The 12,959-nt window shown below is 47.1% G+C and overlaps 1 protein-coding gene across 1 annotated transcript in view; it reads left to right on the top strand.

Annotated features, from left to right (window-relative positions):
- The window catches only part of LOC128719668 (uncharacterized), a 73,902-nt gene that overhangs the window by 16,705 nt on the left and 44,238 nt on the right, over positions 1 to 12,959 (top strand). The gene's annotated exons all lie outside the window — the stretch shown is intronic.

Genomic DNA, 12,959 nt, shown 5'->3' with positions numbered 1-12,959 from the left:
CCGCAAGGGCATTTCCCAGTTTGTAATCGCAACCACGGTCAGTTACCGGGCCGGATTGCGAGTGCGATTAGTAAACAGATGTGTGAGATGGCGCAGGCGAGCGGCGCTCCAATTTCGATTGCTTTAATGCGTGCGTTAGCCTTTCGCTCCTCATGTTACATCCTTTGATTTGGTTCTGGTGGAAGGAGAGACCGTGCTGGCTCTTATTCATTCTCGCCAGGCTCTTAAGAATAATTGAGCAATGTACAGCACGAGAACGAAGTTGCGATATCGCAAGATCAGCACCAAGATTGCTCAAAGTTATCAGCATCTCGTCTATGTTGATAATTCCTAAGAATCCCTTGAATTTCTTGTCTTTGAAACACTCTTTTATCTTAACTATATGAGAATTCTTAGAATATCAAATTCCTAGAATAAAATCACTCAAAGTTATCAGCATCTCGTCTATGTCGATAATTCCTCAGAACTCCTTGAATTTCTTGTCTTTCAAACACTCTTTTACCTTAATTATTTGAGAATTCCTAGAACATCTTTTGAAGTTTTTGTTCTAGGTAATAAATATTATTGTAATCTACATTCTGAGTTTTACTGACATAGCGTCAAATATAAGTAAAACTGTTCCCTGCTCAGCGTAGTAGAGGCTTTCATCGTCTCGTTATGTGAGGAAAAAACACAAACATTTCTCTTTGACGCTTTTTTAGACAAAGATACATCCTGTTATTTGGTGCTGGGGAAAGGAAAGATCATCCTCATGGACATTTATTCTTTCAAAGCCTATAGGAAAAATTAGGTAATGCTTCTTCAGCGAAGTTAGGATATCTCATTGGTCCTATTGGCACCTCAAAAGGTAGTCATCACTCAAGGTATCTCGTCTATTTTGATAATTCCTCAGAACTCCTTGAATTTCTTGTCTTTTAAACACTCTTTCATTTTAATTATACGAGAATTCCTAGCATATATTTTAAAGTGTTTGTTCTAGTTGAAGGGTTTATTGTGGCCTAACATATTACTTTAAACTATACTCCTCGTGTTATGCTCATAGATTTAAAGTAATTACAATTTTTCTTTATTCAGCGTAGCAGATAACTCAACTGTCTCGTTTTGTAAGGTACCAAAACCAAACCAGACCAAGACCAGACAATCTTCTTGCAATATTATTGAGATTTAGCTCCACATTGTCTACCAAACGCCTAAATATATGCAATTCACATACCAAATGCAGCCTATGCAAATCTATGCGAGGTATGGACATTTTTGTCTACTGCAAATATGCTATTAGTAGCTGAAATCGGATTATTTCTACTTTCGTCAGACTTACGATACGGACCGATATTATCATATCAAATCACAATTGGAACATTTCAACTCATCCCGCCTCTCAGCCCGGCCAAACAGTTACGCTCCAGGCCACGCTATCTGTCCGAATACTTCATACACGTCCGTGATTCAGGGACGGTGCATGCGCTTGCTCCCGTACCCTTGCGTTGGCGTATCTTCGCTCGAGAAAAGATACAAAACGCATCGTGCAGTTCAAGCCTACCGTATGCAAAAATTAAGGATACGGCCCCTTATTCTTTCCCCGTCCACCGGGTAACGGACGTTCGCACCCAAGCACACCAGACAATAAAGAGGGACGTATCCGCTTTCGGGCAGTCTGCAATGGCAAAAACCGCCCAAACGATGATCGCATTATAAATAAGCAATTAGCTCGCAAATTCAAACCCGAGCATCAATCAATCTTGCAATCCTGTTATCCTTCGATTACACAGCGAAAAGGGTAAACCTTGCGAAATTAGGCTCACCCACTCTCACTGCGTGTGGTGGAAATCGATGGATTTCCCTGGAAAACACACGACAACCCCTTGGCGCAACGGGTACACGAGTGATGATTACATTCCAACCTGACAAACCCAGCTCCTGGCACTCGTCTTTCGGAAGGATGCGCACCTGGGGGGGTGCAACCCCGAAAGGGACCGGTTTCCCTTACCGAAAAGCGATTAGATGTGCCGGTCCTGCACCTCGTCGTCCGGTTTCGACCGTCACCGTCTGTGTCGTGCTGGTTGCATACCTTCGTGGCGCTGCACAATCGTATTCCATTGTTTGGCAGCCACACATCCGTGTGTATGAGACATCGGTCGATCTGAAATAAATGAGCAAAAGGCAGACCGTTTGGATGTTTTACGCATCCACACCCACCGGGCCGAGGTATAATTGGTTCAACAAACTCGACTCCTCAAACAACAACTGGCGCTTCTTTTACTAGCGGCAAACAGCAACAGTTACGGGTGCGAGCAGTTTGCGAGCGTGTAGCGCCAAAGAATCAATCAAAACCGGATGGGCATTAATTTTCACTAATGATATCAATTTTCCCGCCCGCACCCAGCGCCATTGCAGCAAGCACAAGCGGAAGGTGGTGAGAAAGGAAATGAATGGCCCCGTCCGGTAATGGCTTCGAGTTAATAACGTAACAAACAATCGAGCAATCGGGTGTTGCTCTGCGTTTTATCTGTACGCTGTAAGTGGGTGCGGTTATGGCTAAAGGATCGACTTGCCGTTGACAGGTGCGAAGATCAAGAAGATCGTACGTAGTAGGAGTCGGTGAAGACTCTAATGTGCCTTATGATGTCTTGATATATTACTCGCAGACTGTAGAAACTGTTGGTGGATAGAGATGGAGAGCTATATACCGATGGATTGGGGCATTCATTATTGAAGTCACTCACTGTACTTTTTGGCAGAAAGTTGTTAGAAGTTAGATGCCAGTTAGAACATTAAGTTGAAGTAACTTTCCTTGAGTAAAATACCACATTCCAGCAAGTGTTTTGATACTGAAGAATATATAGGAGATGATATTGAAAGTACTTTACAGAATAATAGTGACATTGTAAAATCTTAGTGGAACTTTAAGTACCCTCTACAATAGTTAAGAGAGCTCTGGAGAGTTCCAGAGCTTTCGCCAATAAAGGTTAGACATCTGTCAAGTCCTATTCTTCGAATATTTCTCTACGCTTGAGTTGGTTGAGACTCTGTCTAAACGTTAGGATTGCCGTTAATAGTTTGGAAGATCTAGAAGATCGGACATTTGTTCAGTACGAGATAATGACTCTAGTGTGTCTTATGTTGTCCTACTATATTAGTAAAGTACACATCCTCAGGTAGACGTCTCATTTCCTAAGCGAAATTCCTGATTATAGGAAGTGTTACAGACCATTGGAGGCATTCAAATATCTTAGCGGGCCTTGTAATCCTCTCCAAAATTGTTAAAACTCTTCAGAATTCTCTCAAACAATTCAAGACATCTCTGAGAAGTCTGTAGATCTGTCAATTTTGAAGTCACTCACTGTATTTTTTTTGGCTGTGAGATGCAATATACATTATCAAGTTGACGTCTCATTTCCTGAGAAGAATACCTGATTCTAGAAAGTTTCTTTGGAGAGAATATTCAAAGTAGGTTATATAATATTTGGAGACATTGAAATATCCTAATGGATCTTAAAATCCTCCAAACAAATGTTAAAACATTTGCCAGAATTTTCTGCAATAAGCCTTAGACAACTGTCAAGCCTTGTTCTTCAGAGTATCGGCATTGTGTGCAGGCATCGTCCGTTGTTTGCTGGCAGACAATAAAACTCCGGCACCCTCCGGATAGCACCCGCCCCCACACCCACATCGTGACAGTAAAACATCAAACCTTTAAAAAACATCCCGCAATCAAACGAAACACTTCGAGCGTTTGGAAGGATTGCAAATGCCCGCACCAGAAAGCGCATCCATCAGCCCCATCACGAACGGCAGTCACTGCCGGCGCTCCAAACACACCTTGCGCACAGGCGCTCGAAATGGAAATTTTAAGTAATTTTTCAATCAAAACTCATTTCGCGACGTATTGATTAAACACTCCAATCAAAGGACCGGACCACGGCCTGTGTGCCCATTGATGCCTCAAGCCTCGGGGTGTCTGTGCTGAAGTTGGTGGGGTTTTTTTTTTGTGTGTTCCCTCTGTGTGTGTCTGTGGGTGCTACCATACTTCCAAGAAACATCCCCCTTCCGGGTGGGGGGGGAGTTGGGGGTTTCATCCTTCCGCTCGTCAAACGCAAACCCCCTCCTTTCACGGCAAAACTCGGCCACCCGTGCCACGTTGACATGCCGGAATGTATAATTCCGGCCCCTGTCATCGAGGTTGGCTGCAAACATACAACGAAATGGACGCAAAATTAAAAACAAATTCCCAGACGACATCCAATGTGTTTTCTTTGGGGGGGCGGGGAGGGAGGTGTGGGAAGAAGGCAAAAGACAGGACAAATGCCTCAAATGCGTTTGCAAGAACACAGCAACAAAAACAATCGTGATGGGAAATGGCATTTTCTCCCATGAAGTTCCTCACCTGTGTCGATCGCAACCGGGCGCGTGGTTGACTCCGGCTGGATAGTGTGGCATCGAGTGGCACCTGACTGTCAAAAATTTGCACACTTCTCCCAGGTGTGTGTGTGTGTGTGTCAAGGCAGTCCAAAGATCCAACCCGCCGGAAAAGGCCGTCCATCGTAGGGGAAGCGTCGGAAAAGCCATTTAAATGTTTTTGCCGATTTTTCTTCCTGTTGTTCGTTGCTTACGCGATCACCCAACCGGCCCACCCCCGCCTAAAATGTTCGAGTTGTCTTCTTGGGTTGGCTTGTTTCTAATGATTATGTTACGTTTGCTTTCCACACATCAACGCTAACCTTTGCCGGGTACCGGGCGAGTGATACGAGTCAAGTGTGCTGATGCATGTTGATTGTGGGCCCTTTTATGCTTTTATCACCTTCATGTCTATTTCGTTCTGTACCTTTTTTTCTCCTTTCCTTCGCTGTTCACTTTATTGTTTCATTCACTTTTCGCTGCGAACCCCCCGCACAGCAGGGGCGGGGGGTAAACGGCACAAAGTTAAATTATGCACCTGGACACCGCCGTACCCTGCCCGAAAAAAAAACCCCCCCTCCAAGGAAGCACATCAACGCGAACAGACACATCGTTCATTCCGCCATAAATGAACACGTGACGATATCTAATTTCTATTGTCTATCAATTTTCCTGGCGTGAACATCCAACACCCCGGGTGTTGCGCGGCAAACCTCCCCCCGCACCGTGAATTGCCGGATGCAATCAAGTAAGCCGTTTTTTGCCCAAACCCGAAACGCGAACCGGAAGGGAAGCCACACGTTCGCGATACACGCCGGCCGGAGGATACCGAATTGATGCGAATCCGTGGTGTCGCTGCGTGTCCATTGCGCTTTGGATGGGGTGGTGCTGGCCGGCAGTCGGAAGACGTCAAGTGGCTCGGGCATTTTCCGCGTGGAACGCCTGGAACACATACCGAGGGGGGCGTTGGTGGGAAGGGGAACGGGAGGCCTCGGATAGAATTCAAGTTTGAAAAGGTGATAATCGAACAGTCACTGATTTTGACATTCACTTACAATTGCGCAACGACGGTTTCCGCCGAAAAAAAAACACACCCACACAGAGAGACGACCCCATTTCCCTGGGACCCTGCACACCCCTCCCCGGTGATGGAAATGGTTTGCAGAATTGGTGATGGAAGCGCGGAAAGCGAACCGAAGGGAGGGTGGTGTATGTTGCGAACTACCTGATTGTTGTTTTTGTTGTTGCTAGCGCACTGCCGTGGGACCAGCGGGTGCATAATTATGCTTTGAATCCTTCCGCTTTGCACCGTCGGCCTTCAGGGAGGGCTCTGGCACCGGGCCATGCTCCGTGGTTGATTGTGTACTTCTCTGTGTGTTTGTGTGTGTTCCGAATGCGCATTGATAGTAGGGCTGCATTATCGATTGCTGCTGTACATCGGCTGCACGTATTGATTGGGACACTAGCTGCCTGCGGAACATTGAGTGCGCCTTTTCGCATTCGTTTCAATCAAGTTGTACTCCACGTTTTCACTGATTGTTTTAGCTAAATATAACTTCTATACTGTCGTTTACACACACACTGTAGCCTTCAGAAGGCTTCAATGAGCTGCATATATTCCCCGAGGTGGTATGAATTATACAGCAAGAAGATGTCCACTACTAGACATCACTGAAGCATAATGAGCTATCTCACACACCGTGCTGCTTAGACATGTCTAATGTGGTAAAGATCTCCAGACACACATCTGAAGTCAGATTTGAGTTGCTAAATCCTATTATACAATCATCCAATCATTGTTGTCGATTGTTGGAACTATCTAAGCGAATGGATATCTGGTAGTGACTTTTGAGAGATAGTAGAATTTTAAGGTTCTACGTTAAACAGATTAACTTGCATCTGCTAAACAAGGCTCTCCCTGGGGTCTAAGATACCTTCAGATATTTGGGTTTTCATACATTGGCAAGCACCCTGACGTAATTCTGGATAGACTCCACGTTTAAAAGGTGTCCAAAGGCTTGATTGGTTCCTCCTGCAGTTGGCTACCCCTTATCAGATGCGCTAAACAGAGAACTCTATTGAGAAACGTAGACATTGCAGGTCTCCAAGTGTTTGTGACTTCGATAAGTGACGACATTGGAATTCGGATGTGAAATTATTAATTCTTGGCCATTTTTATACAAACTTCAAGACAAACTTTACGAAAGTCTTTTTTTCAGTTAGTTTATCAAGGCTTTGAGGCTGCTTTACAGCCTGTTTGTAACTTTACATTTTAAGGATGCAAGACAATTATGTCTACGACAATCCTTAATGATTCCTCCAGAGATTCTTTCAGGGCTCAGACAGTTTCTCTCTTGTTCCTTGCTACTTGACGTAGCAAGTTGACTGTTTAGCCAGAAAGTTCGTCCGGAGTAGATACAGTATCAGTCTTTTCTACCACAGCCACTTCCACCTTAATCATCAGAGTGGAGTACTTGAACTCTAGGACTCTTGACTATTCAAGATCTGGAGATCTCCAGACTCATCTAGAGTTCTCTAGATTGGAATAAATGTAAGAACACAAAGTAAAAGCAAGATTAATTTCATATTTTTCCTGAATTTTCCAATGATTAGAATGTTCGTGAAAGTGAAGGCATTGGTTGGAAAAGCAGGAACCTATGGTGTCAATAATTGCTTAGCTAGTAAGTTGAGTAATTTGACAAACTTTACAATATTCTGAAATTATTTCAACAAGAAGAGAAGTGTAATATGTCAGTTGAAAACCCCTGCACGTCCAATGACTCTTATCTCAGCAGTACGGCAATAAAACCCGGGCACGCCGGCAATGGCATAATGTGGCAGAGGCTGTGTGTTTATGGTTTTAAATGCTTGCCGCAATTTTCCGCCTCACTACATAGCGGGTGCATCCGCGGCTATCAATCAACCCTACCACCGTAACACCAGAACCGGAAGATACCAATGCGCAGCATTCGACTGCAAATATTAAAACTCCTCCACTCTCCTTTAAAAAAAAAAAAGAACATCCACACAGCACAAAACGAACGATGAGATGCATTCCAAGGTCATGGCATTTAACATAGTTACGTACACGTATTGAAGTTTTTTTTTTCGTTGTTGTTAGCATTTGGTGTGGCAGCAGCGGGATGCAGTCGTTTCGGTTCTGCGCTCGATTTTCTCGATTTTCCCGACGCCGAATCGGCCAGACGGCCGGTACCGAACGCACACCGTTCCGGGTGTCGAGACACATGTCCCCAAAAGCGTTACCGACACTCTGCCGTACGTGCGCGTGCTGTAACCGTGCGAGCATTTTCGGTCACTCATCTGGCTCCCCTTCCCACCGATTCGCGGCGTGAGTGCCACCGTTTCGGAGTGTTCGCAGCTGTACAGCGGACGGTATGCCACTGGCAAGTGCGCGACACCACGACACCATCTACGCATCGCTGTGTCCGTCTCTGCCGTGCACGAGTAACGAGCTCTGCATTACAACGTGCCATCGTCAAATCGTCACTGATAACGCAAACGAGAGAGAGAAAGAGAGAGTGAGAGCTTATATACAAATAAAGAAACAGTCGGAGATGTATTGCTCCACACACTCAGAAACCCCATTCCACGCATACGCGTCGTCAGGCCAGGAATCGGTGGCACTCACCGCGTAACAGCTGTTCCGTGAATCAGCTATTTGCGAAAAAATCTTCCCCGCGAGTTCCATCCCGCGGAAGGTCATCCGGAAGGGTTTCGGTGTGAAGCGGGACGCGGGACGTGGCGAGGCGCGATAGTGCGTAATAATTCCAACCAGCAGTGGCACTCGCACCAACTGACACCTAACCACATCCCACGCACACTTGGCGGCTCCATCGGTGTAATGTGCAAGCGGTTGCTCCCTACGGTCTGAATCCTAAACCAACACACCACCACTCAATGGTACCTTATCCCGTCTGTATGTCGCGCTATCTCTCCCTCTCTATCTGGCGCGTCTTCAACTGGACCTTCTCTGCCTTTGCGAGCAACCCGCCCCAGCAACTCATTATCTCCCACGCACGTATATTCCCTTTACATCATCCCAGTTTTCCCATGTGGTCTATCAGACGTAGCAGTACGAGGCAAAAAAAGGTGGCAAGGCGATGTTGTATGAATGCGCAACTACATACACATGCAGGAGGCAGCGTAACAAGCACACAACAACAAAAAAAGGCAAAGAAAATGGCAAACGTCCGCGTCCGCTCTGCTGTCCTGTCAAACAAGCGCACCTCGCACTCGCTAAGTCAACTCCGGGGGGGCACACGGGTTCGATCCCTTTAACGTGAAGTAATGCGAACTTTTCGCACAGGTAAGTGGTGTGCTTCCTGCTGGTGCTTTTATTACCCGATTGCTATCGGCGCTCGTTTTGCGTTGTGATAGAACTGACAGCTTTTTTGTTATGTGCGCTGTACCAAACCGTTCCTTGCCCTTTGGCGTATCAAGAGTTCTGCTGCTTCTAACGAAAAGAGAAAAAAAAACGGCGACTTGCTTAGATAACCTTGGGGTCCCTCGGTTACCCCAACCCGTTCTTCCGATTCCGCGCGGATTGGGTGCGTGCCGTGAGTGCTAGTGAGTGGTGGGTGCCGAAAAACGCAACAGCAGCAACAACCAAACGCCGACACGTTGTGATTTGTTCAGTTTGCGATTTATTTTACTTTCGGGAGGGATCTCAATAATTTTTACAGCACGTTCGTTCCGTCAACTCGCGAACGAAGGTCTCCCTTTCCATTAAATGTAATCGTGCTTCTTGTTTTTTTTTTGTTGTGCTGCACGCAAGAGAGAGGGAGAGAGCGAGAGCGCGAGTGGGAGAGAATGGCAAATATATCGACGGTGATGTTCCAAAAAGGCCAATCACTTACACAAACGCATAAATTCGTGCGCCTTTTTCTTTTTTTTTGGTGCGAACTTCACCGGTTCGGTGATCAGATTTTGTGTGCGTGTGTGTATGTACCCTTTTTTTCGGGGGGTTCCCTTCCTGACCCTCAGTGGTTTAGTTGGAAACGCTTCCCTTCTGCTGGTCCCACCGACACAAACACACCAGCACACACCCTTACCGGCCACGGGACCGGCCGGTGGTCGGGTGGCGTATGTTTACCCGCTTTACCCGTGCCGCGTGTCGTCATCATCAACGGAAGCCGGATTCGCTACCCGGTCCCTGCTGCCCCGACATCGACATGATTCAATCGAGCCCCACTCAATCAACCGTAGCGCACCTTGCCCGGGGCCCAGCCTGTCATCCGAAACCGCGTGGTACGGTGCTCACACACAGATCTAATGCCCTGCATTAGCGTCTGCGAATTGTCTCTCATACATAATGCATGCTCGCTGTGCAGGGGTTTTCGCGGTTATTTCACACCGTCGCTTGTGTAGTTTAAACCTGTTTAGAAGCGATATTTAAAGTTTCAATGACCTCTTGCTTCTACATCTCCTTTACAGTCGGTCGAAGAAATAAACAGTTTCAAGGTGTTGAGCTAAAATGCCAGCTCTGCCAAGATAAAAATCTCTATTAGATCTCACCTATTTTATACCTAGGAGAACTAGACAGCCACAAGCTAGAAGAAGCTATCAATTCTAAGCACTAGATGAAAATTTCAATTAGATCTACCCTTTCTAAACCACGGCAGTGAGCTCAAACCGGAACAGTGAGCTACTTCTGCAGTGGTTCTTAGACAATATGAGTTCTAATATCAATATCAGATATTCTACGTTCTTGCATCTCACATAGCAAAGATGTTGGATCGAATTTTATGTAAATCGTGTTCCTCTACTACTGGCCGACCCTAAAATGATATCTTGTGTCATTCTTTATGTCAAAATGGTGTGTCCTTTACGAATCTGTACAGAATGATACAGCCCGGTAACTGGATTATTTGTCAGATACAGGCTAAAAGCTTAAGCTTTCTAACTTAGAGTATGATCTGTCCCACTATCGGTTAAATACCCTTGAAGACTACATGGTAAATATATGTCAAATCAATGGCTGCCATTTTCATGCAAATCAACACCACTTCCTTGAGATTATTCACTCAAGATGAGAGACCGAAGAGGAGAAGTTGTGACATTTTTTTTATCATGATCGTGATGCAACTCCGTTAGACCGTACGACCCCTGCACTAGCAAGTGTATGTGGCTCGCGTACCGTTTTGCGTTCGAGCAGCTAGATGGATTATAGCACAATCCGGTGCGTCTTGGTATCTGTTTGCTCCACAAGATCCCCGTCGGCCCGTTGATAGGTGCGCTGCGTCCATACCATTCCTCCATTCCCACGGGCCGTGACCGCTTTCACCATACTGGTCCCATCGCGCCGGGGTTCCGGGATCTCCATCAGCTCCTTTAACCCTTCGCCCACAAAACGTGGGGCGAAAGCAAGACAACAACCGAAAAAAAAAAGTTGTACAAAGATCACCCATACACCCGCAACTAGCTTGCAAAAAAAAAAATGGAACGCACTGGTCAGCGAAATGTCAGCACGTGTGTACGCGTACGTCGCCGTCGCCGTAAGGTCGTGCCAGAGCGAGATAGCTCCAAACGTGGGGCCGGCGGCGGGCCAAATTTGGCAAGAGGTTCAACCAAAACGTCCAGCGATGGAGAGTTTTTTTTTAATATATATATATATATATTATTGCTCTCCGGGCCCGGGCACTTAGTGCGAACCATTTCGCCCTTTCCGCGTCGTTCGCTTCTCCCCCTCTCCCCCCCCCACACCCTTTCCTCCCCGCAATTCCCCCTTTTGCAATCAACTGCCGCTTAACAGTCGATCGAGTCGTTTGGTTGTGTGTTTCGCTGTTAATTGGGTTCCTCTTTTATTTTGCCATTTTCTCTCTCTCTCTTTCTCTCTCGTACACACTCACTCCGTTTCACTAGGTGTCTTTCTTTAATTCGCTCGAGGTCGACGCAGTGTGGGCGCGAATGAATAATTTGGCATTCGGGATCGTTGTTGTCTTTTTTGCTGTTGTTTTGTTTTCGCGCGACGGTTTTTGTTTTATTCGCAAAAGTGCCCCCACCAAACGATCTAAGGCGTTTTCTTTTCCTCGCTCTAACTAGTGTTGTTGGTATTGGGAGGGGGCGGGTGGGTTTATGATGCTTGTTCGACAAACGAGCCTCGAATAGCGATTCTCCATTTTGGCGACAAAGTGTGTCCAAACCAGCGGCTGAATTTCCGATTCCGAGCACTTTGCCTTGGCGCAATGACAGATCAATTTCAAGATGGTTCACAACCCACCCCTCCTCCCTCCCCCTTCCTACCACTTCCCCTCCCCCATCGAAAAAGTGTGACTTCGAGTTAAAGTATCTGGCCGACCCGTCGGGTTTTGGTGTCCACCGGGTCCGCAACCTGTTCCGCAGGCGACTCCTCAGCTTTCCAGAAGAATTTTGAGGTTAGATCCGCACGGTGTGCGCGAAATCTGGTTGCCGGCCTAGAAGAAGAGGAGCCCTAGAAAGCGCAACACGCTCGCTGACGCGCGGTGGCCCGTTTTATTCCGCCTTGCGTTTGGCTGTTTCACCTGTCGCATACCATTCCGGCCCGGAACCTAGACCTAGACGCGTACACGTACACACCAAACTAGCTTTCACTGTTATTCGTCATAAGCTTTGACATCGACTCCCGTGGATGTGACCTCCTACACGCCCCCCCCCCCCCCCCCCCTCAAGCAGGTCCGTGCGTGCATGGCAGGGCCGTCCGATACCGCAGGAACGAGTTTCCGCCCGTCGGCCACCTTTTGGCATCATGCGGCGTCACCGGACCGGCTGGTTCGGTTTTCGAACGCTGCTGGGCTGCTCCCCCCTAGATACGGGTGTCTTCCTCGGAGACCTTCGCCATCAATTTCTTGCCACCATTTTGCGACTGGCGAAAAGGTTGACTTAGATTAATATTTTCGCCCCGGCAGCAGACCTCTCCCCCAATGCACCACCCATCCCAACCGAATGAACAATGGAACCGGATCGGGGCAGGAGGGCTGCAAGATGTGGGGCACCCCGTACCCGGGGAAGGTGGGGAGGGCGCAAGGCCCGAAGGAAAAAAAAAACGTTTCGCAAAGGACATCATCACACACATGAACGAACCATGTTTCTGCGGTGTGGTTTTAGTTGCTTTGTCTTTTATTTTTGTTATTTTCGCGTGATATTTCACCGACGACCCCCATAATGGTGTGCCTGCAAGCTCGTATGGTGGACGATAAAAATTTAAAATTCAAATCTGTGCGCATCTGCCACCCTCCCATACCACCCCCTCACACCGCTTCCGAACAAAAATAAAAACAAAAACCCAAAAACTCCGATATTGAACACCATCGCGCCGCCCGCTCCTGCCCATTCCACGATGCGAGTGGTTTTTGAGCGCGCCGGCATATACCCTCGGCAAAGAACTGGCCTAACTTAGAAAAGCCCGCGTACTGCACCGCCTTTCTGGATTGCTGGGGGGGGGGGGGGGGGGGGGTGTGTCCTAAGTTTCAACACTGTATCAGCGCACCGGGTACCATTATCGTGGTTTGTCGAGGCTCTCCTACCGGGCTCGGATGCGATCGTGACATCACCAACAGACATTATAC

The sequence above is a fragment of the Anopheles marshallii genome, chromosome X (assembly GCF_943734725.1).
Source record: "Anopheles marshallii chromosome X, idAnoMarsDA_429_01, whole genome shotgun sequence".
Lineage (NCBI taxonomy): Eukaryota > Metazoa > Arthropoda > Insecta > Diptera > Culicidae > Anopheles > Anopheles marshallii.
This window is presented reverse-complemented; position numbering and strand designations above follow the sequence as displayed.